This window comes from Cervus elaphus, chromosome 2 (genome assembly GCF_910594005.1).
Source record: "Cervus elaphus chromosome 2, mCerEla1.1, whole genome shotgun sequence".
Taxonomy (NCBI): domain Eukaryota; kingdom Metazoa; phylum Chordata; class Mammalia; order Artiodactyla; family Cervidae; genus Cervus; species Cervus elaphus.
In genome coordinates, this window is record NC_057816.1 from 41,535,465 (window position 1) to 41,561,793 (window position 26,329).

A 26,329-nucleotide genomic window follows, 5' to 3' on the forward strand; every position below is an offset into this window, starting at 1 on the left:
TAAGCTTCACCTTGACACACCATTATAAAACTGAGAAATACCTAGGGGAAAAAACCCTAAATGCAATCAGAGAAAACGACAATTTACTTAATAAAGAAAATAATTGTTCATCAGTCATCTTTTCAACAACAGTGATAGAAATAAAAATACAATGAGAAAGATTTTCAAAGTGCTGAGATGAATAACTGTCAGTGCAAAACTCTATACTTCAATGTGAGGTCAAAATAAATACATTTTCAAGTAAAAACTGAAGTGGCTTTCCATGAATAGATTATTGTTGGAAATGAGTCTACAAAATTTACTTCTTTTAAGTGGACTTACAAAATGTACTTCAGGAAGAAAGAAACTCAACTCAGAATGAGGAATAGTGAAGCAAAGACCTAAGTGTGGGCATTTACAAACATGAACCCCCCAGTCTCCTCTGTCCTGCAGTGGAGGAGGTCTTCCCAGGTGGTACACTGGTAAAGAACCCGCCTGCCAATGCAGGAGACGGAGGAGACGAGGGTTCAATCCCTGGGTCAGGAAGATCCACTGGAGGAGGGCATGGGAATCCACTCCAGTATTCCTGCCTGGAGACTCCCAGGATAGAGGAGCCTGGCGGGTTACGGTCCATTGGGTGGCAAAGAGTCAGAAACTACTGAAGCGACTTAGCACCCAGGCACGCATGTTAAATAGAGAAGATTGTCTAACGTTCAAACATGGAGGAAAAGAGAGGAATAAACTAAATGTGATCTATGCAATAGGAGATTAAGAAGAAACAGTAAGTAAATAAGGCACAAAATAAGATAAGCACACAGTGGTAACACTACAGTTAAAAGGATTTAAATTAACAGTTAAAAGATACAGATTATCAGAGTGAAATTAAAGAAAAGCTACTACTTATAGCTTATAGGAGACTCATCTAACTCATAAGGATACAGAACAAAATGAAATTTAAATGATAAAAAAATTAAACCATAAAAATACCATCCCTTGTATCTGAGGGATCTGCATGTGTGGATTCAGGGAGCTGACTGTACTATAGCATTTTATATAAGGGACTTGGCCATCTGCAGATATCGGTATCCATGGTGAGTCCTGGAACCAAAACCCTGCAGATACTGAGGGAGAAGGATGACCATACTACCTGAAAGAAAGCTGATACAATTATATAAATGCTAGGCAAAATTTGTTATAGCAAAGAGGGTGTATTCAGGATAAGGAGTGATGAAACATTCCTTATGTGCACATCTAATTTAAAAATACAAAGTGCATTGTGTATAAAATATTATACAAGTATTTAATATATTTTACTTACATTTTAATACACATACATTATGTATACACTGGATCATCAAAAAAGCAAGAGAGCTCCAGAAAACATCTATTTCTGCTTAATTGACTATGCAAAGCCATTAACTGTGTGGATCACAATAAACTATGGAAAATTCTGAAAGAGATGGGAATCCCAGACCACCTGACCTGCCTCTTGAGAAACCTGTATGCAGGTCAGGAAGCAACAGTTAGAACTGGACATGGAACAACAGACTTCTTCCAAATAGGAAAAGGAGTACGTCAAGGCTGTATATTGTCACCCTGCTTATTTAACTTATATGCAGAGTACATCATGAGAAACTCTGGGCTGGAAGGAGCACAAACTGGAATCAAGCTTGCCGAGAGAAATATCAATAACCTCAGATATGCAGATGATACCATCCTTATAGCAGAAAGTGAAGAGGAACTAAAGAGCCTCTTGATGAAGTGAAAGAGGAGAGTGAAAAAGTTGGCTTAAAGCTCAACATTCAGAAAACTAAGATCATGACATCTGGTCCCATCACTTCATGGGAAATAGATGGGGAAACAGTGGCTGACTTTATTTTTCTGGGCTCCAAAATCACTGCAGATGGTGATTGCAGTCATGAAATTAAAAGACGCTTACTCCTTGGAAGGAAAGTTATGACCAACTTAGACAGCATATTTAAAAGCAGAGACATTACTTTGCCAACAAAGGTCCGTCTGGTCAAGGCTATGGTTTTTCCAGTGGTCATGTGTGGATGTGGGTTTGACTGTGAAGAAAGCTGAGCACTGAAGAATTGATGCTTTTGAACTGTGGTGTTGGAGAAGACTCTTGAGAGTCCCTTGGACTGCAAGGAGATCCAACCAGTCCATCCTAAAGGAGATCAGTCCTGGGTGTTCATTGGAAGGACTGATGCTGAAGCTGAAACTCTAATACTTTGGCCACCTCATGCGAATAGTTGACTCATTGGTAAAGACCCTGATGCTGGGAGAGATTGGGGGCAGGAGGAGAAGGGGATGACAGAGGATGAGATGGCTGAATGGCATCACCGACTCAACGGACATTAGTTTGAGTAAACTCCGGGAGCTGGTGCTGGACAGGGAGGCCTGGTGTGCTGTGATTCATGGAGTCGCAAGCAGTCGGACACAACTGAGTGACTGAACTGAACTGACATATATATATATATATAAGATATAAAATTTGATAAATCCATTATCATACTAGTAGATTTCTCTCATAATTGGTAGTGACAGGTAATATTTATTAAGATTTTACTGTGTCATATACTAATTGCTTAATATGGGTCAATATATTTAATAGTCATAACTTCATAGATATATGTTGTTTTATAATAACTTTGTACTACTTTAAAGTAATAATTTTATACAGTAGATACTAGTCACTTCACTTTGTAGATAAGAAACTCGAGGCATATAGGGGCTAATGTAGACCATGTTATAGGACATGATTAAATTAAAAGTCAGTAATTAAAAACTGGGCTTCCCTGGTGGCTCACTGGTAACTAATCTGCCTGCAGATACAGTAGACATGGGTTTGATCCCTGGGTCAGGAAGACCCTCTGGAGAAAGAAATGGCCACCCATTCCAGTATTCTTGCCTGGGAAATCTCATGGACAGAGGAGCCTGAGGACTAGAGTCCATGTGGTTGCAAAAAGAACTGGACACAAATTAGCAACTAAACAACAACAAATTAAAAACATTGCCAATACAATTGAGTTTTTAAAATACATATTGCTAAGAAACATGTAGATCAAAGAAGGAATCATTGGATTTAAAAATATTTAGATGGAAATGAAAATGTTATCAAAATATATATGACTACATATACTACATGTAAAACTGTTACATTTATAGATATTATACATCAACTGATTGTAGAAAAACATTCTAAGAAAATCACTGAAATCCTTCATATAAAAGAAAAAAATCTAAAAATTAAATAAGCTATAAAATATCCAACAAACTAAACTGAAGAATTAATGACATAAAATAGAGCATGTCAAGAAATCCAAAAGCTAGTTTTTCCTAAGACAAATAAAATGGTTAAAACTCTGTCAAGATTGATCAAGAAAAAAAGGAAAGATATTTAGATATTTTAAAAAATCATTAGAAAAGGTATTAACAATTTAGTACAATAACTTGGAAATTTGGATATAATGAGTAATGTCATAAAAATATTAATACTAAATATATTTAATGATAAATAGAAAACCAAAATAGACCTCTGATAATTAAAGAAAATATGTAAGTTTTTAAAAATTCTCCAATCATCTTCCTTTCAAAATGCACCAGACCTAGATGCATTTTTAGGTGCGTTTTCCCAAAGATTCAATCTCAAGCTCATATACAGTTTTTCCCAGAGGATAGAAGAAGAAACACTCCTAACTTATTTATGAAGTAATATGTCATTAATAATTTGTTTCTCTTCTTTTTGGAAACATGAGAAATCTAAAAAAAAAATTATAGTAGAAAAAAATTTAGTAATGTCACACAATTATATGACATTAATTGGATTTTAAGCACATCACAACAAATAAATAAAAAATATAATCTGTGAAACAACCAAAACTATTTTTTAAAAATCTAGGATTCGATCTAAAAAGCATTTGCAAGGCTCTTAAAAAGAAAGTAAGGCACTGATGAAATAGATAAAAATGAGCCATATTAAATTTAGAGAGAAAGCACTGACAAATTGATGCTTTTGAACTGTGGCGTTTGAGGAGACTCTTGAGAGTCCCTTGGACTGCAAGGAGATCAAACCAGTCAGTCCTAAAGGAAATCAGTCCTGAATATTCATTGGAATGACTGATGCTGAAGCTGAAGCTCCAATACTTTGGCCCCCTGATGTGAAGAACTGACTCATTTGAAAAGACCCTGCTGCTGGGAAAGACTGTAGGAAGGACGGGAAGGGGACGACCGAGGATGAGATGGTTGGATGGCATCACTGATGCAATGGACATGAGTTTGGGCAAGCTCTGGGACTGAGAAGCCTGGCGTGCTGCAGTCCATGGGGTCACAAAGAGTCAGACATGACTGAGTGACTGAACTGAACTGCATTGATCATATTCATGGATAGGGAGACAATATCATGAATTGATTAGTCTTAAAATTAAATCGGAACATTAAGTAAAATTTCAGTAAAAACATACAAAGTATTGAATTATTTTAAATGAAGTCAGTAAATATAAGGAAGAACAAATGTAACAATCAGTCATGGCAAATGTGATGGGTCTTGCTTACAGAGTTTAATAAGACTGTGTGATATATATGTGGATATATATGTATATGTAACTATGACATGTATGAAAAGATAACTAGATGACTTTAGGAGAATAAAGAGCACAGAAACAGATCCATCATGTATGAAAACTTTGATTATAACATAGGTTGCCTACAAAGCAGCAGGAAGAAAATAGGTTATTTAATGAATGGCCATGAAACACTGGAAAGGAAGTTTGTTGACTTTTGTTAACAGTTTGTTAACTGGAAAGACATGAAATTAGAACTCTACATTTTTCCCTCTGTACAAATGACTTCCAAGTGGACTGAAGACACAATGAAAAGTCAAACGTAATAAATAGAACTCTCGGGGTACAAGATATAATATCTCGATAAACAACTAGAACAGAACATTTAAAATAATGATAAATTTGACTCCATTAAAATTTAAACCTTCTATGTGGCCAAGACCTACAAAGTGAAAGCTAAACCACAGATTTGGAGAAAATATTTATGATGCATATAACCAAGAATTAATATTTAAATGCATATGTAATGACTGTAAGTAAAAAATTTTAAAAGACAAACAACCAGAAGGAAATTAGAAAAAGGGATAGAACATTTCTGAAAGAGAAGAACCAATGTCTGATAAGCAATAATAGTCAGGGAAGGACAAATGAAACCATGAAGTTATACCATGTTACTCCAACAGATTGGAAAATGCTAAAAGACTGAACATACAAAGTGTTGGCAAGAATATGAAATAATGGGAGCTCTCAAACTTTACTAGTGGGTGTATAAAAATGTATAACACTTTGGATTTGGCAATATTTAGGAGTTAAAAGTAGGGCTTCCCTGATGGCTCAGATGGTAAAGAATCTACCCACCATGCTGGAGACCCAGGTTTTATCCCTGGGTAGGGAAGATCCTTCGGAGGAGGAAATGGCAACCAACTCCAGTATTTTTGCCTGGAGAATTCCATGGACAGAGGAGCCTGGCAGGCTACAGTCACGGGTCACACATAGAGTCAAATACGACTGAGTGACTAATACACACACAGGCGTTAACCGTGGTGTATACCCTTCAACAAAGCCATTCCACTAGGTCTATATTTTAGATTAGAACCATTCACACATGTGTAATGTGATACTTGCATAAGAATATTCACTGCAGCATCATTTGCAAAAACAATATAGAATGCAACCTAAGTACCCATTAACAGAAAAATAAAAAGACAAAGTTGATACTGCATACGAAGTCATATTAAAATGATAATGGATATACCAATGTTCCATGTATTAGATGTATTTCAAAGATCTAATGTTTAGTGAAAACAAAGAAAGTTGCAAAATGACATTTAGTTTGAATATGTGCAAAACTCATTTTATGTTGTCCATTATGCTGACTTACATAATAAGTTCACATAAATATATCTGGCAATAATACAAATCAAATTCAGGATACTTTTTGGATTTAAAGGGGAATTAATCACATCTGTTATATTTTACTTTTTAATGAAAATATATCAACTCATGTTCTACAAAGCTATGAACCATGTATAACATATATATTTTTTTGGTAAAGAAATCCTTTGTAAAAAGGTAAAAAATATTCTTTGAAGTATTTCACAATAAAGTATTTTAAGGGAAAAAATGATGCTTATTAAATGAATATAACAGTGAATAATGCGGGCTTGGAGTGTGGATGGGATTTTGCGGGCCGAGAGGGAGAAAGAATTCCAGATCTGAACAAGGGCAAAGGCACGGTGGCAGGGACAAGCTGGGCGGCAGGAGAAATCCTAAGCTCTGAGAGTGTGTGCAGTGGTGGAGGGCAGGCCCTAGAGTCGGGGACAGCCTTGCTTCTGCGCCCAGCCCCAGTGTCCACGTCTGTGGTCGTGTGGAGACTGAATCAGGTCCACAGGAAAGGTCTGAGCCCACACTGACGCCCCGAATGCCCCCCACAAGTGGCCACGGGGAGGGAGGGGGAGCACGCAGGAGGGAAGCCCAGGCAGCTTGGGCCCAGATCCTCAGCCTCGATCCTGAAGACGGTGGAAAGCCACTGGCGGCATCTCAGTAAGAAAAGAAGCTGAGGACACCATGGTGGACACGCGGGGGTGAGGGGATAGGGGACAGGAGACCTTCCTAGAGGGGGCAGTCAGAGTTTCACGACAGAAAGGGAGAGGGGGAGGCTGGCCAAAGATGCCGGCATTTTAAGCTTAAATGGACGAGAGGTACGGTGCTGTTAGCACGGATAAAAAAAGAGCATGGAAAGTTAGTTTCGATGTAAAATCTGTTTCACAAGACATGAAAGAGTTCCACTGGTCCAGTCCAGCCATCAGTAAAGCCTCTGAGTCCTCTCATCGTTTCAGCTTTCCATGGTAGGCGCTGTGTCCCTGTGAATGGTGTATGACTCAGGTAGGGAATATCTGGATTTTAAATCTTGACTCTGCTAACATAGTACCAATCTCAACATGTTCATCTGTTGAATGGGGATAATAACACCTCCTTTGCAGGAAAGATGAAGTGCATTTTGTTCCAGGCCCATGATTCTGCTTAGAAATGTGTGCTGGGTCTTAAATCAGAGAGGAGGATGAACTGTTGCCAAAAACTCTAAAGTGAATGGGCTCCCAGCTGATTGCAGGTTTACAGAAAAATGATGAAAATTTCTGGCTTAGACAGTAACGAAGAGGTTCAAAACAGCAATTCTTCTTTCACACAAGGTAGTAATTTAGCTTGAGTAAGTTAAAGCACCGGTGAATAATTGATTGCAAAATATGCGTTATAATGTGCATAATTTAGTCAAATAAAAGCTCATGAAAAAGTCAACTTCAAAAAGAGGCATATTAACTCAGGCTATAGGCACAGTGTTTCTATCTAGAACATCCTTTGAAATTTTAGAACATAAGTGGATTCAGGGAAATTGTCATTTACTTACTTGAGAAGAAACAGTTTTGTGTGCATGTGAAAATATGTACGCTACATAATTAAATACTATTATATATTCTATTAGCATAGACACCACATGTCCAATATATCATGTTGAATAGTTACCTTATCGTCAGTAGAAATCATATTTTTGTAAATACTATCTGTGATATGTGTGAGTGCCAAGTGCCTTGGTCGTGTCCAACTCTTTGCAACCCCAGGAAGTTCAGCCCACCAGGCTCCTCTGTCCATGGGATTCTCCAGGTGGAGTAGGTTGCCATGCCCTCCTCCAGGGGATCTTCCCAACCCAGGGATCGAACCCAGGTCTCCCGCATTGCAGGTAGAATCTTTACCATCTAAGCCACCAGAGAAGCCCATGAATACTGGAGTGGGTAGCCTATCCCTTCTCCAGATGATCTTCCCAAGCAGATTCTTTACCAGCTGAGCTATCAGGGAAGCCCCATCTCGATAGATACTATACATTAAAATATCTACTTGGTATATAGAAACCAGTGAAAACATATAAGTAAAAGCATTTTACATGCTTTAAGACATTACATCCACCTTACCATGCATATTATATGTACAAATCCCAATCTGCCAAAAGACTGTAACAGGGAAGAACAAATCTGAATCTATATTAAATCTGTTTCTTTTTCTTTAACCTTTGTGCTCTGTTGCCTGGGCTTAATCTGCTGACTCTGCACCGTTTGTAAAAGAATGTTGCCTATTGCTTGAAATACACAGAATAGCCCATTTTCAAGCTCTGACCTTTAAAGGTATAACACTCTTCCATTCACATAGAGATAAAAATTTGGAGAAGAGAGAATAACATTTGTCTTGCTGGAGGTTTACAGGAACATCATGACCTGACCTACCTGGACATCTTCAAGAACAAAGGATTCTGACATTATGAAGTTTGCAACCACTAATAACACACTCAAAGAGATAGGAATACCAGACCACCTTACATGCCTCCTGAGAAGTTTATATGCAGGTCAAGAAGCAACAGTTAGAACCGAACATGGAACAATAGACTGGTTCCAAATCGGGAAAGGAGTACGTCAAGGCTGTATATTGTCACCCTGCTTATTTAACTTATATGCAGAGAACATCATGAGAAACGCTGGACTGGAAGAAGCACAAGCTGGAATCAAGATTTCCGGGAGAAATATCAATAACCTCAAATATGCAGATGACACCAGCCTTATGGCAGAAAGTGAAGAAGAACTAAAGAGCTTCTTGATGAAAGTGAAAGAGGAGAGTGAAAAAGTTGGCTTAAAGCTCAACATTCAGAAAACTAAGATCATGGCATCTGGTCCCCGTCACTTCATGGCAAACAGATGGGGAAACAATGGAAACAGTGAGAGGCTTTATTTTCTTGGGCTCCAAAATCACTGCAGATGGTGATTGCAGCCATGAAATTATTATGACAAAACCCACTGAAATGTTGTGAAGTAATTAGCCTCCAACTAATAAAAAAAAAAAAAGAAAAAAGAAAAAAAAAATAAATAAAAGAGGCTTGCTCCTTAGAAGAAAAGCTATGACCAACCTAGACAGCATATTAAAAAGCAGAGACATTACTTTGCCAACAGAGGTCTGTCTAGTCAAGGCTATGGTTTTTCCAGTGGTCATGTATGGATGTGAGAGTTGGACTGTGAAGAAAGCTGAGCACTGAAGAGTTGATGCTTTTGAACTGTGGTGTTGGAGAAGACTCTTGAGAGTCCCTTGGACTGCAGGGAGATCCAACCAGTGCATCCTAAAGGAGATCAGTCCTGGGTGTTCATTGGAAGGACTGATGCTGAAGCTGAAACTCCAATACTCTGGCCACCTGATGCAAAGAGCTGACTCATTTGAAAAGACCCTGATGCTGGGAAAGATTGAAGGCAGGAGGAGAAGGGGACGACAGAGGATGAGATGGTTGGATGGCATCACCGATTCAATGGACATGAGTTTGAGTAAACTCTGGGACTTGGTGATGGACAGGGAGGCCTGGCGTGCTGCAGTCCATGGGGTAGGAAAAAGTCGGATACGACTGAGAGACTGAACTGAACTGAACCACACCCCTTCCCCTTTTACTATAAAAGAAGCCTGAATTCTAACTTGGGTAACAGGGTTCTTTGAATCATTAGTCCGGTATCTTCTCAGTCTGCTGGCTTTCAAATAAAGTAATTATTCCTTGCATCAACAACTCCTCTCCTGATTTACTGGCCTGTTGTATGGTGAGCAGAATGAGTTTGGACTTGGTAGCAAGACCAGAAATATATAGAAGAATTATATACTAGGGCTTTTAGTATTAGTCGCTCAATTGTGTCCGACTCTGCAACCCCACGGACTGTAGCCCGCCAGGCTCCTCTGTCTGTGGGGTTCTCCAGGCAAGAATACTGGAGGGGGTTTCTGTTTCCTTCTCCAGGGGATCGTCCCAACCCAGGGATTGAACCCGGGTCTCCTGCAGTGCAGGCAGATTCTTTACCATCTGAGTCACCAGGGAAGCTCTTATAACACATTTCCAATATAAAAAAGTGATCTACTCCCCTCTTCACAATTATTAATTTGTCAGGGTTCAAAATCTCCAATGAACCCCATCTACGGATCACAAATATTCTGATCAAAAGCAAATAATTTTTTTTAAGAATATGAATTACTTTACCAAAACCAAACTTTAAAATTTTTTATAGTTTATAGATTTTTTTCCTTTACAAATGTTTATTAAACATCAGTAATTTTTACAAAGCAAATATTCATAGCTAGAGGCTGTTACAAAATTTTTGCAAAATATGTACACATGTAAAAAGCCTTGATGACTAGTAACTCATTTTATCAAATCAAACCATCCTTTCTACTTTCAAACCTCCTGTAGAAATAATTTACTGCCAATCCTGAACTAAAGCACAGACAGAAAAAAAAACAAATTTACAACAGGATCAGATGATGTGCTCAGTTCCTGGAAAGTTATAAAAAGATATATGTATAAAAAATCCTAAGCCACAAATACTTTCATATAGAGCTAATATAAATCATGTTTTGTTAGGTATAGTATCTATGAGGTTGATCAAACTTTCATATTCTTTTATATATTCTAAAATAGCTAAGCCAAAAGAGGCCTTCTCAGAGGATTAAAATGCATGAGTTACTGCATGTGGTTAGCATTCCTGGGTCATCATAACCTACAGAGTGTTCCAAAGTCCCTCTAGTAGGGGCTGTCCTTCCCTTCACCTGCATTCTGCTTCCTGGGCCCTGGATCCACCGTGGACACACAGTCTGAATCTCTGACGGGTCAAACGTTCATGGCGCTGCAGGGCTTTGTGTTCATGGGCTTCAGTGACAGGCTCTCTGAATAAGAGACCATAGTAGATATGCCTTACGGACGGATTGTCAGGTAGAACCACCCAGTTTGAGAAGGCTGAGACCCTTCACCTTCAGCCCCAGCCTGCCCCTCCTGTGGCAGCATGCAGTCTTGTTTTCTAGACCTGGGATTGCCATGGAAACAAATGATCAACATTCTTTTTTTTTTTTTTTTTTTTCTTTTTTTTTCTTCGTCAGACAGGTAATGTGCCGATGTCGTAACAAGGTTTGTGAGGGAGGCACATGTCACGCAGCAGCGTGAACACCCAATCATCATGCTCATGAACTACAAAAGGATCTCAACATTCTTAAGAGGTGATGGATGGCAAGGGATGGTCAGTAGCACTTCCCCACTTTACTGTAATTGACATCATGTCACAATACCAATATTGTGTGTTTCAGAGTCTTTTCGTTCTTCTCCAGGCGCCTGAGTACTTGAATTTTCAGCTCTCCAGTACATGAACAATTACATTTTTGGGTAAGTGGCTAACAGTTAGTGAACACTGGCATTGCAGTAGACATGGTGGTAAAACCTGGGAATACAAAGATCAATACCATATACAGACTGTGTGAAATTAAAACAAAACTCATAATGTAGAGAGGGAATTAATGCAGAGTTAACTACAATATAAATGTGACATATACAATACTAACGTTGCAAGGAGAGTAATCAAGCACCAAGGGAGCGCCGCGGAGCTCACCACGGGAGAGAGGGAGAGACAGCATGCCACGGGAGCATCAAGGAGAGTAAGCAAGTCTATCTGGAAGACTTCGCAGCATCCCTGAAGGACGGTTGGGTTTTGGTGAGTTAAGAAGGGAGAAGTGATTATGCAAGGCAGTGTTAGCGAAGCGTCCGGTAGACTTACAGGGCTGGACTGCAGCAGGCAAGAAGGGGCAAAAGATGAGCAGAACAGGTTGCAGGAGATGGGAAGGAGCCTAGTGCGGGTTTTTCCGATACACTGTGAGGAGACTCGAGTATTTTGTGAAGGAAGGCGGCAGGAAAGGAATTCCGGCTTCCCTGGTGCTCTTCCATTTGGAAAGCAAGCTGTACTCGTCCCAGACTGACACCGAACACACAGGCAGTCCTGCACAACAGCACCCTCTGGATTAGTAGCTCCAAAGAAGCGAAGCCATAGAAAGGAGCTGCCGGCAGCCCTGACATCGCAGGTCTAGAGAGCTGGGGACTCCTGTCGGGCCTTGGAAAGTAATCACTTTGATGTTAATTGATGCCAATTGCAGAGTATTTACAGTGATTTGGAAGATCAAAGAAGACATATTGAAAGTAATTTTCGAGATCAGACCACATGACGGTTGTAAGGGAGAAAGAAATCAGTGCCCTTGGATTTAATATCAATCACTATTACACTTACTGTGGGGCTTCCCTGGTGGCTCAGTCAGTAAAGAATCTGCCTGCAACGCGGGAGACCTGGGTTCGATCCCTGGGTCAGGAAGGAATGGTCATGCCATCCCTGGGCAGGGCAACCCACTCCAGTATTCTTACCTGGAGAATCCCCATGGACAGAGGAGCCTGGCGGGCTATAGTCCCTGGGGTCGCAGAGCCGGACACGACTGAGCGACCAAGCACAGCACCCTTACTGTGGGGTCTGATAGTCACTGAGGTCATCTCCTCTCAGGGCCCTCGGTCAGCAGGCAAACGCAGCTCAGGGGTCATGGAGGGCACAGAGAACCCTGCTTCTGAAGTCAGGGAGTCAAAGAAACCTAGTGACAGAAAGTACCAGAACCCTCCTGTCATCCTGTTTCTGACAAGCAGAGGACTACAACCACAGGCTGCAAGGGAAAGAAGGCTTAATTTCCTTGCCGGAAAGCCAATGATAGTGGCGGCAGACTGTAAAGGACAGCTCTATCCTCTCACACCGCATTTTCCAAGTAAAAATGCCAGGACTCATCAGTACCATCTTTCCAGAGTCCATACATATGCTTTCATGTACGATATATGTCTTTCTCCTGTCTGACTTCACTCTGTGTAACAGGCTCTTAGGTTCATCTACCTCGTGAGAACTGACTCAAATGTGTTCCTTTTTATGGGTGAGTAGTATTCCATTGTATATACGTACCGAATTTCTTTATCCATTCATCCATCAATGATGAAGCTATCTGCAGGGAAGCAACGGAGAGGCAGACATAGAGAACAGAATCATGGACACAGTGGGGGGAAGGAGAGGGTAGGACGAACTGAGAGACTGGCATGGAAACATGTACATCATGATATGTAAAGCAGAGAGTCAGTGGGGATTTGTCGTATGATTCAGGGAGCTCAAACCAGCGTTCTCTGTCAACCTAGAGGGGTGGGATGGAGAGGTGGGACAGGTTCGAGAGGGAGGGGACATACGTCTACCTATGCCTGACTCATGTTGATAGATGGCAGAAACCAACACAATATTGTAAAGTGATCATCCTCCAATTAAAATTAAAAAAGAAAAGGTCAGGGCATGTACTCTGACAAAGAAGGCATTCCAACTTGTGATTAATTTTCATGGGAAAACAAAGGGAGAAAATATTTGCAGTGTGAACAGTCCTAAAAAATCCACATTGAAAAGGAATGCATTGTCTTAGGAGGACAGGGATCTGGCCACTGCAGCTGTTTCAAGTTGCAGCCCCACTGTTTGAAGGGATAGGAGTGCCAGCCACAGCAGGACAAAGGTGAGAGGGTGATACTGCCGAAAGAATGCATTTACTACGTACTTATTACTGAATAAATAGCTACAGACTGTGGGCCGTCTAGTCAAGGCTATGATTTTTCCAGTGGTCATGTATGGATGTGAGAGTTGGACTATAAAGAAAGCTGAGTGCCAAAGAATTGATGCCTTTGAACTGTGGTGTTGGAGAAGATTCTTGAGAGTCCCTTGGACTACAAGGAGATCAAACCAGTCCGTCCTAAAGGAAATCAGTCCTGAATATTCATTGGAAGGACTGATGCTGAAGCTGAAACTCCAATACTTTGGCCACCTAATGCGAAGAGCTGACTCATTGAAAAAGACCCGATACTGGGAAAGATTGAAGGCACGAGGAGAAGGGGATGACAGAGGATGAGACAGTTGGATGGCATCACCGACTCAAGGGACATGAGTTTGGGTAAACTCCAGGAGTTGGTGTGGACAGGGAGGCCTGGTGTGCTACAGTCCATGGGGGTCGCAAACAGTCTGACACAACTGAGCGACTGAACTGAACTGAACTGACAGACTGTGGAAGGCAATAGGTGATGGGAGGAGCAGATAAATAATCCTGTCCTCAGGCTGTGGAAAGAACTGCAGGCCTGCTCTCAGGCCTTCCTACTCAAAATGTGGGCCCTAAACACCAGCAATGGCCTGTTCCAGGAATTTGTTAGAAATTCAGAAGTTCCAGCCCCACACAGACCTATTAAGTTATCCTCTACGTTTTAACCAGCCTCTCCGGTGATCGTATGTCCAGTCACAGTCATTAGAAAGGAGAGATGCATGGGACACAGAGTCATCCGAAGCTAATCAGTCACTGTCTGCAGGCTGCGAGGACAGGCAGTCACAAACCACAGGTTTCATGAGGAATGAACACACACCATAGGGACGGACAGAAACACTCACAGGCTAGAAGAGATGATACAGTTAGAGATGACGTGAGAGACAAAGCAGGCCTAGGAACAGAATAAACGAGAACTGGCTAATGTAAGGGTATATATAAATCTTAAAAAAAAAAAAAATTGAATTAAACATTTCCCCTGGACTTCCCTAGTCCACTCAAGACTCCAGGCTTCCGCAGTAGGGGGTGCAGTTTCCACCTCTGGTCAGGGAATTAAGATCCTGCTTCCCATGTTGCGGGCTTCCCCAGTGTCTCAGATGGCAAAGAATCTGCCTACCAATGCAGGAGACCCAGGTTCGATCCCGGCGTTGGGAAGATACCATGGTGAAGGGAATGGCAACCCACTCCAGGATTTTTGCCTGGAGAATCCCATGGACAGAGAAGCCTGGCGGGCTACAGTTCATGGGGGTGCAAACAGTCGGACACAACTGAGTGACTAACACTTTCACATGCCATGCGGTACAGCCAAAAAACATTGAAATCAATAAATGACTTTATAAAAAAAAGAAAACAAAAACACAAAACATTTCCCCTGGTGCCAAAATTGAAAAAGAATTCCTCCTCCCTTTTCTTTTAGCATTCTTTTTAGAAAACTTGACATTGGAAATGCTTTCTCTATTTCCGATGCATTATACATGCTAACCTTTTTAAAAGCTAAGTAAGCCTGTGGTCAGTTTTGTCTCCCAAGAATGTGTTCCTTCAGTGCCTCCTGGCAGTCTTTGCAAAGTAAGCATGGTGGGGGGGGGGGGGGGGATGTACCCTTTACCCCTGTCTGTGTGGGAGTTTAGCTTAGACACCCAGCTCCAAGTTGTAACTAGCTGTTTTGTCATAAAGTTTTATTTTTCCTTTGGATAAAGATAATTTATATGTATGTAATGGGTTGTATGTGCCTTGCTATATACAAAGATGGGGTTTATTTCTGTCTTTGCAACTGTTTCATTCTTTTCTACGCTTTTGCAGAGGATTCTTTTGGGCTGGCAGGAGGTTTTATTTTTAAATTATTTCTCCATCACCAATCACAAAAGGCATGAGGATTGGGAGTGTCTTCGCCACCAACTGTGACAGGTAAAATGACTCCCATCACAACCGCAGGGAAAGGCAACAGAATCAAGGGTGGATTATTTGATTTGTATTTGACAGCTTAGAATATATAGTTGCAGGTGCTTATTATAGGAGTTCCTGCTCAGTCGCTCAGTCATGTCCAACTCTTTACGACCCCATGGACTGTAGCCCGCCAGGCTCCTCACGTCCATGGACTTTTCAGTTGCTATTTTCCTCCTCCAGGGGATTTTCTCAACCCAGGGATTGGACCTCATCTCTTAAGTCTCCTGCATTGACAGGCATATTCTTCACCACTAGTGCCACCTGGGGTATTCATTACATATCTTAAAATGGAATTAGGACCGTGTGACAATGGAAAAACAGGAACTGTTTTTAAAGCTGAAGTGCAAAATCCTGAAAGCATAAATTTCTTAAAACCCTTTTCCTTAAACTAGCAGAGAAAAAGCGGTCTAGTTCTAAACATCACAAATGATGATAGTGTGAGAGGAAAACCTGAGCAGTCTGCCTGTCCCACCAGAGACCCTGCCCACGAAGGCCTGGAATCACTGACTTTCCCGGGGGGCACTGGAGCCCAGGAGGGTGTAACTGGTCCCACAGCAGGTCCATCTACTTTAAAAGATCCCCACAAGTCCACTTACTTCATTCATTCCTATCCCCAACATTTATTGAACATCCGAGGGGAAAAGTTTCATCCCCAAGTGCTAGATATATAATCTGATTAAAGCTCAGGTCTTACTCTCAAGGAGCTTATGGTTTGTCGAGGAAGAAAAGACCCATAAAGGAAAAGGATTATAGCAGAGGGTGATAAAGGCTGCGACTGGAATCTGCACAAGAAGTGAAAATTCTGAGGATAACAGAGCCTGGGGGAGGTCTGGGAAGTCTCTGGGAAGCTGGGAGTCCAGCCTCTGTAACTGTGGCTCTCACATTTCTTCCCTTTGGTCTGGCAAATTCCTAAAACCTAGATCCTGCAGGTCTCTGCTTATGTGGCCTCCACTAGGGAGCCTTCAGGGGCCCTGCGAGGCCAGGATCGTGACCCATTACAGCATTAGTCTTCACTGTTAGCGCTCATTCACTGGTCTCCGCACACCGCGGGCCCCTCTAGGGCAAGGGCTGTGCCGTATTCACCTCTGCATCTCCGCGTCTAGCATGGTGCCTGGTGCAAAGGTTGCACCTGTGAAATGAATGAATGTGAGGTGAAGGGCAGTCATCAAGGTGGGAGAGAGAGGGAGTGGGAGGCGGGGAGAGGCATTACTGACAGTCCCAGGAGAGAGACTGGAGAAGGAAACGGCAACACACTCCAGTACTCTTGCCTGGAGAATCCCATGGGCAGAGGAGCTGGCAGGAAACAGTCCATGGGGTCGCAAAGAGTCGGACACAACTGAGCGACTGAGCACCAGTATGGAGAAGAGCATGAACATATGAAGGCGGAAAAGAGTTAAGTATTGTGATTAAAAAATGACAAATATTTTGAAGTTGCTGGATCATACATTGAGAAGGAGATAATGGCAGGAAATAAAAGTGCAAAGCTAAGCAGAGACCCTGCTTCAGTCTCAAGGTAAATGGAGTCGAGTGCGCTTTTCCATTGATCTCTGTTTCCCTTTGGCAGGGTCTCAAGGACTGCTCACTGAAATCAACGTTTGTCTAATATGAACATGGTACAGACAATTCTCCCTACCACGGGATCCACAGAGATGCAGTATTTATAGCAGTGGAATTCCAGAACAAATACAGCCCTAACTACAGCCCACTGTGAACCTCCTCTGGCAGACCCTCCTCCAGCAAAAGAGCTGGCCACCTGAGAGGGAATCCTCACACAAACCGGATCCAGGAATTGGGAACGACATGCAGGCACAAACATCTAATTAGTACCTGACGTGTGCCAAGTTGAAGAATGTCTAAGAAGCCCCTGCATGGCCACTAGGAGTTTTCAGCACAAGCTTGTCAATGGGTGAGGTCCACGGTGGTGGAGGGTAGGAGGCCAGCTGTGGGTTAGTATCTTTGTATCCCAGTCTGACTCTGTTTCGGGGCTCAGTACCATATAATCCTCACTGAGATGAGCACTGACCTCAGAGATGGTCTGGAGAGGAATGATGGAAATCAGTCAGCTCGCTGCACTGGGATGAGGTTTGGCTGAAAGGTCAGAGGACCTGAGGTCTGTCCCGTGCTGTGTCTCAAACATTTCGTGTGTTCACTAGCAAGTTTACTCCGGCTTTTGAGAATGCAGTGAAAGCTGGGATGCAGAACTCTAGAATAATAAACAATTATAGCACTTTATTACTTATAAAAATCTGTGCTGAAACTTATCAAGTAGTCACTACAAGCCCATTTAAATACAAAGGCAGGAGGGAATACAGAAAACTTTCTGTTCCTACTCTCAAGGTTTTTTTTTTTTTTACTTTGACAGGCAAAGACAAAATTGACATACACATAATGGAGAACAATTAAGCACTGATTCTTAAAGCAATCTGAGTTCAGACGAGAGGAATCATTGAAAGAAGGAATTTTTGAGGTAGGCTTCAAACTGAATGGACAGAATGAATTTATCCTCTCTTATCCTCTCCTTTCGTACCCTTTCCTATTCCTACATTAAAAAAAAGACAACTTTCTACACTTATTCATCATAAAAGCTCTCAGTAAGCTAAGACTAGAAGGGAACTACCTTAATTTGCCAAAATTCACTTATGAAAAACTGACAGCCAATATTATATCTACTGGTTAAATTCAAGGTTGTCTGCTTTTATATTTTAATTAATACTCCGCTAGAAGTTCTAACAAGGCAATGAGGCAATGGAAAGCTAATAAAAATAATTAACAGAACTATAATAATACGTGAATTCATCAAGGTTACAGGATACAAGGTCAAGATACAGAAATTAATTGTAGTTTTATATATTAGCAGCAAACTTTTGAAAAATGAAAAAATATTCATAGTAACTTCAGCGGAGGAATATAAAATATTTAGGCATAATTTTAACAAATGTATTCAATATCTATACACTAAAAATTACTAAAAATTGCTAAGAAAAACAAAGACTTAAATAAAAGCAATACATACCATATTCAAGGTTTGAATGACTCAATAGACAATTTTTAAAAATTTATTTAGAGTTCCAAAATAGGAAATACTAATCTAGAGTTGAAAGAATTCAGAACACTTTGGAAGGGTAAGACTGAGAAAAGACACAAGGACATTTTCTAAAGCTGAGGAACTAGTTCATGTATTAATAAGAATGTGAATCATATAGAGGTACACACTTGTCAAAACTCGAGAAATTTTATATCCAAGATTTTCATGTGCACTGAATGTAAATTTTATCTGAGTAAACATGCAGTCATACTGACCTCTAGCAAGTTTGCTTTCCACTGTGGTATGGGATAGCAATTCTAAAACTACTCTTTGCGTATTATAAGCTTGAACAAGTGAGTAAACGTAAGGAGAAAATGGAAATCAGGTTTCTCACTATTATGGGTATTCTTATTACTAGGCATTTGTGTGTATTTATACATATTTATATATTATATATAACATGTACATATACATATAATCCCTGGATATGTCCACTGAGATAAAGCCGTAACACATCAGTGATCTTGAACCCAGATCTTGATTTATAACCATCGTTTTCTAGGACTTCCCTGGTGGTGCAGTGGGTAAGATTCTGCCGGCAAATGGAGGGGACACAGGTTCAGTCCCGTCCGGGAAGATTCCCCATGCTGTGGAGCAACCAAGCCCGTGTAGCACAACTACGGCGCGCACGCTCGCAAGTCCTCGAGTCACAGCTACCGAGCCTGCGAGCTGCGCCGACTGAAGCCTGAGGGCCTAGCGGCCCGGCTCTGCAGCCGGAGGAGCCACTGCAGTGAGATGCTCACGCGCCGCAATGACGAGGATGCCCCGCTGCCGCAACTAGAGAAAGCCCGCCCACCGCAACGGAAACCCAGTGGAGCCAAAAATAAAAATACGTTTTCTATTAAATGGAGCCAAGGCGTCTTAAAGAAGTAAATGACTCTAGGACTGAGGGAGGGGAATTATGAGTTGATCCTAGAATATCTTATTTTGCCAGAAAGTAAGGAATTATTCAAGGACATTTTGCGGGTTTTATAAAGGGACACCAGAGAGGGATTGAAGCAGCTCTCACCGAACAGATATGGGACAGTTTAGCCATCAAAATAAATAAATAATGTATTTTTGCATAAGACAGGATAAACCCAAATTGAGAGACATTCTACCAAATAACTGTTCTGCTTTCTTGAGAACTTTCAAGATCAAAAAAGATGAAAAAGAATGAAGAAATGATCTTAGATGAAAGTAAACTATTAAAGGGATGTGACAAATAAATGAAATTGTATGATCATGGGTTGGCTCCTTAACTGGGGGAAAACAGTTATAGGATATATTGGAGCAGCTGATAAAATTGAAAAATGGATTGTGGATTATAAAACAGATTCTGGGAGTATTAATTATATTTCTCAACTTTGGATAACTGTATTTGATTATATAAGAAAGCACCTTTGTTCTCAGGAAATACAGTGATCTTGTTCTTTGAAAATAGACATATTTAGGGGTAAATGAGAAAAATGTCCCCAAGTTTTCTCAAATGGTTCATAAATGATACAACAAATGAGCAAAATGCAAACAAATGGTAAATCTGGGTAAAGTGCATATAGGATTTCTTTGTACTATTCTTGCAATTTTTTGTAAGTTGAAATTACATAAAAATTAAAATTACCCAAACGCTGGAGGATGACTAAAAGAAGTCAAGATGCTGGTTATATCTTGAGGGAAAGGGAAGATGGGGAGATCCTACTGGGGAAGAGCATGTTAGAGCATATGGAGATATATCATGTGCTTGGAATTTTCTGTTTCCTAGTCTGAATAATAGATATATGGTTATTTTTCTGATTATTATTGAAACTCTGAATATATATTTTATGCCTGTTTCTGTAGGTATGATTCAATTAATAATAGAAAACGAGAATCTGAAAGGATAAATAAATAACCATCCAAAATGGTACTATTTATTTACACTGCTGTCAGGGTTCAGAGGGTTCAATGGCACCCCACTCCAGTACTCTTGCCTGGAGAATCCCATGGACGGAGGAGCCTGGTGGGTTGCAGTCCATGGGGTCGCTGAGAGTCGGACACGACTGAGCAACTTCACTTTCACTTTCACGCACTGGAGAAGGAAATGGCAACCCACTCCAGCGTTCTTGCCTGGAGAATCCCAGGGCCGGGGAAGCCTGGTGGACTACTGTCTATGGGGTCACAGAGTCGGACATGACTGAAGCAACTTAGCAGCAGCAGCAGCAGCTGTCAGGGTTAAAACCCAAATCTTGGATTCCCATCAAGTTCATTTCTCTGCCAGGTGACAATGTTGGGAACCATGATGGGGTTAATATGTGCTGGGCTAGAGGACTCTCAAATCCTGACCTCACCTGCCATTCCTCTCCACGTGGTCCTAAAGGGAAATGTCCTGGTGACGGACAAAGCAAAACTTCAGCACTAAGTCCCTGATCTCTAAACTCAAGGCAGTCGCTGGTGAGTAATTTGGATCAAGTAGAGAACTTCTCTTCAGACTCCAGGTGGCCAGACCATCACAGCAGGCTGAATGGCCTCTTTATCCACCCTCACCAAGTACACCCAAGTCTCAGACTGTGTATGAACTTATTGGTGACAAAAGTTTTCACCAGGGCAGCCCAGCTGCTGAGTAGAAGAAAAAGCCTCTTTATGTGTAAATACTTACTCATATCCTGCTCAGGTCCCATTTAGTAAGAGCTGCCCAATCAGTATTCTTGCCCTCAACCAAGTAAAAATGATACTACTTACCCTTGAGAAAAGAGGGGAAAGTGAGTTGTGAGCTTGTTCTGGTCAACAGATATTGTCATCTGTTCTTATTTTAGGTTATCCTCAGGGTTTGATTCCTGGGTTGGGAAGATCCCCTGGAGAAGAAAATGGCAACTCACTCCAGTATTCTTGCCTGGGAAATCCCGTGGACAGAGGAGCCTGGCGGGTTATAGTCCTTGGACATGACTTAGCGACTAAGCAACAACAACAGGGCCAACAAGATCAGAGAGGCAGGTACATATTTGAGACCCACTTGTCTTGTGAATATAGACAACTAAAGGAATTCATGCCAGTGGCAACTTGTGAGCAAGACCAACCACAGTATTTCTTGTCTGCTTTCCTATTACATGACTATAAAAAGATATCCAAAAATACATTTAAATTTGCCTGTAGAGAGGAAATATGCAGATCATAATGAAGGTAAGAAAATGCTTATAACCATATGTTTGTTCTCACACACAAAAAAATGTGCCAATATAAGAAATGTTCCATTTTGAAGTTTCCGGCACCATGTGGTGGAGGTGGGTTGAAACTTCCATGGTGCGGTCTTTTGGTCTTTTCTCCTCCTCATATTATATATTTACACTGTACAATCTAAAGGTTTCTAAATACCACCTTCTCTGTGCCTCCTTCCTCCCTACCATCACCCTCTCCTTTGTATTAAGGTGCAGCCTGAAAACACATTCCAAACAATGTCATATTCCATATACTTAGAGACAAAGGATGTGGTTGCTTAGCAACAAGGCCCTGGTAAAAATTTTGAGCATTCTTTTACTTTCCAATTTAGGGCAATGCTCAGGAAGCTGTTTGCAAAGAGATCCAGGATTAGTAGAACTCTGTCTGAAACAGAGGGAAATAGCAAAGGAGGAAGAGAAAGAGGAGGCGGAGGAGGAAGAGGAGGAGAAGGAAGGATGAGGAGGAGGGGAAGAGGAGGGGGAGAAGCATTAAGGTCCTTTCATCACAACCGAAGTGTTAGACGAACGGGAGTGGAAAGACTTGGCCAAAGCGGAATGGAGCACTTCAATTATCCATGTCTATTCTGAGTTCCCTGATGTTTCTAAACTTAATCCCAATCCATCAGCTGAGACTAGAAGGCACTCTTAGAAAGGGACCAGCACTCGCTCAGCAATTCAAAGCTATCTGATCTTGGGGACTCTAGGCCCTGCCTGGGAGTGGGAACAGCTGAAAGTTTGTTTTGACTTTTACTAGCCCGCCTTGAGGGCTTCCCAAACGGTGCTAGAGGTAAAGGACCGACCTGCCAATGCAGGAGGACCTAGGAGACACAGGTTCCATCTCTGGGTGGGGAAGACCCCCGGAGGAGGGCCTGGCAACTTGCTTCAGTATTCTTGCCTGGAGAATCCCATGGACAGAGGAGCCTGGTGGGCTACAGTCCACAGTGTTGCAGAGAGTCGGACACGACTGAAGCAGGCCTCCTTTAAAACAACTATCCGGCCTCTGTAGGCTGACAACTGTTATAGTTCAATTGATTTTCTTTCAGGGACACTTTCCCACATTATTAAGTATTTTATGAAAATGTGATTGTTCAGAAACTTCTGCTGTTAGGTACCCCATGATTGGCCTTTGCATCCCATATTGTACATTTAGTTTACTCTGAGCAATATGCTTCCATTAATGCTGTTTCTATGAATTTACTCTTCTATAACTCTGTATCTCAAAATTTCTGTGGGATGGATGACTAATAGAATTGGTAGATTTGAAACTATGTTAAATTCTTAAAAATTTTGAATATTTAAAACAGTCTTGATATTTATAAACTAATTGCTTCTAGAAAACTTGTACTAACATACCAATAAGTGTTTTCTGATTTGATGGGAATTAACACCTTGATATCAGGTTTATTTAGCTATTACTTAGTTATTAGTTAGGTTGTGCACGTGTGCTAAAGGTTTTATATATATATATGAAAAACTTGGTTTATACACATATATGTATATTACATACGTACATATACACATGTATATTACATATATACATATGTATATATGTATATACACACAAACATATACATAAATATATATTACTTGGTTAACATATATTATTAAGTATATATATATATTTTTTATTTGTTTAGAGTCCAATTTTAAGTCTTTCTTCCTGAAACTTCTGATCATGTTATTATCCATTTACTTCCTATTTGAGTGTTGTCTTTTTTCATTGATTTTTGAAAACTCCTTAGATGAACAAACACATAACACACTTACACACACATGCAAATGTATTCTTAATACCATGACTACTGAAATAAGGATGGAGTAAAAGGACTAATATAAAGGACATATCAGTTCAGTTTAGTTCAGTTCAGTTCAGTCACTCAGTCACGTCCAACTCTTTGCAACCCCATGGACTGCAGAACTCTATGCTTCCCTGTCCATCAACAACTCCTGGAGTTTGCTTAAACTCATGTCCATTGAGTCAGTGATACCATCCAACCATCTCGTCCTCTGTCGTCCCCTTCTTTTCCTGCCTTCAATCTTTCCCAGCATCAAGATATTTTCCAAAGAGTCAGTTCTTTGCATCAGGTGGCCAAAATATTGGTGTTTCAGCTTCAGCATCAGTCCTTCCAATGAATATTCAGGACTGATTTCCTTTAGGATGGACTGGTTGGATCTCCTTGCAGTTCAAGGGACTCTCAAGAGTCTTCTCCAACACCACAGTTCAAAAGCATCAATTCTTCAGCGCTCAGCTTTCTTTATAGTCCAACTCTCACATCCATACATGACTACTGGAAAGACCATAGCCTTGACTAGATGGACATTTGTTGGCAAAGTAATGTCTCTTCTTTCAATATGCTGTCTAGGTTGGTCATAGCTTTTCTTCCAAGGAGTAAGCATCTTTTAATTTCATGGCTGCAGTTACCATCTGCAGTGATTTTGGAGCCCCCCAAAATAAAGTCTCTCTCTGTTTCCATTGTTTCCCCATCTATTTGCCATGAAGTGATGGGACCAGATGCCATGATCTTAGGTTTTTGAATGTTGAATTTCAAGCCAACTTTTTCACTCTCCTCTTTCACTTTCATCAAGAGGCTCTTTAGTTCTTCTTCATTTTCTGCCATAAGGGTGGTGTCATCTGCTTATCTGAGGTTATTGATATTTCTCCCAGCAAGCTTGATTCCAGCTTGTGCTTCCTCCAGTTAAATAAGCAGGTGACAATATACAGCCTTGTTATACTCCTTTTCCTATTTGGAGCCAGTCTGTTGTTCCATGTCCAGGTCTAACTGTTGTTTCTTGACCTGCATACAGATTTCTCAGGAGGCAGGCCAGGTGGTGTGGTATTTCCATATCTTGAATAATTTTCATTTGCTGTGATCTACAAAGTCAAAGGCTTTAGCATAGTCAATGAAGTGAAGTAGCTATTTTTCTAGAATTCTCTTGTTTTTTCTATGAGCCAATGGATGTTGGCAATTTGATCTCTGGTTCCTCTGCCTTTTCTAAATCCAGCTTGAATATCTGGAAGTTCTTGGTTCATGTGCTGTTGAAGTCTAGCTTGGAGAATTTTGAGCATTACTTTGATAGCATGTGAAATGAGTGCAGTTGTGCAGTAGTTTGAACATTCTTTGGCATTGCTTTTCTTTGGAATTGGAATGAAAACTGACCTTTTCCCATCCTGTGACCACTGTTGAGTTTTCCAAATTTGTTGACATATTGAGTACAGTACTTTCACAGCATCAGCTTTTAGGATTTGAAATAGCTGGAATGCCATCAAGTACACTAGCTTTGTTCAGAGTGATGCCTCCTAAGGGCCACTTGACTCCACACTCTGTGGTCATATTTATTGAAAATACTTCTCTCAATTTGTTATTTGCCTTTTATTTAATGGGATTTTTAAAAATTTTGTTTTTTTTTTAACTTATTGACATATTGAAATATCAATATAAGTTTAATATTTACTAGGCCAACTCTGACCTCATCATTTTCAAAATTCTCCTATCTATTTTCCAGCTGTGAAGTCGAGCAAGTGATTATATAAACCATTTGAATATGCTAAAAATATCATTGGGATTTTGAATAAGATTACAGCAATCTATAAACTGATTTGGGAAAACAGATACTTTTGAACTATTTTGTTTCTTCTTTTACAAATCCTTCATATATCTCAATAGATTTTATTTTAGTTTTTTCACAAAGTTTTCCACACATTTCTTAATATTCTTAGCAGTTGACATATTTTTTACTAATTATAAAAAGAATCTTCTCCCCTAGAACAACTAGATATAGGAGGAAAAAAGCAACAGTGATAGTTCTTGACTCAACCTGAACTTTTTCACCCATAGGCTCTCTGTGTATACTTTTTGTAAGATATTTATCTGACTCAGGAACTACTTGCCAAATGGCATTTAAATCTGAAATGAGAATACTTGTTTCTAAAGGTTATTTTTTCCTAGTCTAACCAATTTTTATAGTGTCCCAAATGTATGTATGGTTTACTTGCAGACATGGGAATGAACCCTGTTATAGAACTGACGTTGGAGAACTGATTCAATGGCAGCTGTGATGGGTTCTAGGGAGAATGACTGGGGCTGGAGATGAGGGTCTAATCTGAGGTTTGACTTCCCATGGGACCACAGCAGGTGATCTCTAGGAAGTGACATTTGAGCTGAGCTCTGAGAGACGAGTAGGAATTAACTAGGCAACCTATGGATGCTTCTGACAGAGAAGTAGACCAGCATGCAGGAAGCTCAAGAAATTAAGATAGGATTTCTGTGGCTGTCACATGGAAACAGGGAGAGAGGTGGGAAGTAACATTAGACCAGAGAAATCACTGCGTGTAGGGTCACAGTAAGGTTTTTAGCCCCAAGAGGAAAACAGAAATCACTTGTAAAAAGTTAAAAACAGAAAAACTATCAAAATTTGGAGTATCATATATATATTTAAAATAAAATCTTATATAAATATACACACTATTTATCTTTATATATTCCCTTGGAAACCAGGGTTGTTCCCATGGTTATATTGCCATAGTCCCTGAGAAAATAGCTCTGTGGCAATTATTGTTCTTTAGCCTGGAGGGAAGAAAGTCTAGCTTCTTCAAGATTTCCAGACAGAGTTTG

At 40.6% G+C, this 26,329-nt stretch overlaps 1 long non-coding RNA gene and 1 other non-coding gene across 2 annotated transcripts in view; both read right to left on the reverse strand.

Annotated features, from left to right (window-relative positions):
- LOC122676827 overlaps window positions 1-26,329 on the reverse strand; it is a 77,274-nt gene that overhangs the window by 23,417 nt on the left and 27,528 nt on the right. Inside the window, exon 3 of the long non-coding RNA XR_006335645.1 lies at window positions 17,485-17,664. This is a non-coding gene — a long non-coding RNA (uncharacterized LOC122676827). The remainder of the gene's footprint in view (window positions 1-17,484; window positions 17,665-26,329) is intronic.
- On the reverse strand, window positions 10,977-11,082 carry LOC122677507. The gene has a single exon (XR_006335816.1). It is a non-coding gene; the product is annotated as a small nucleolar RNA U13 (small nucleolar RNA).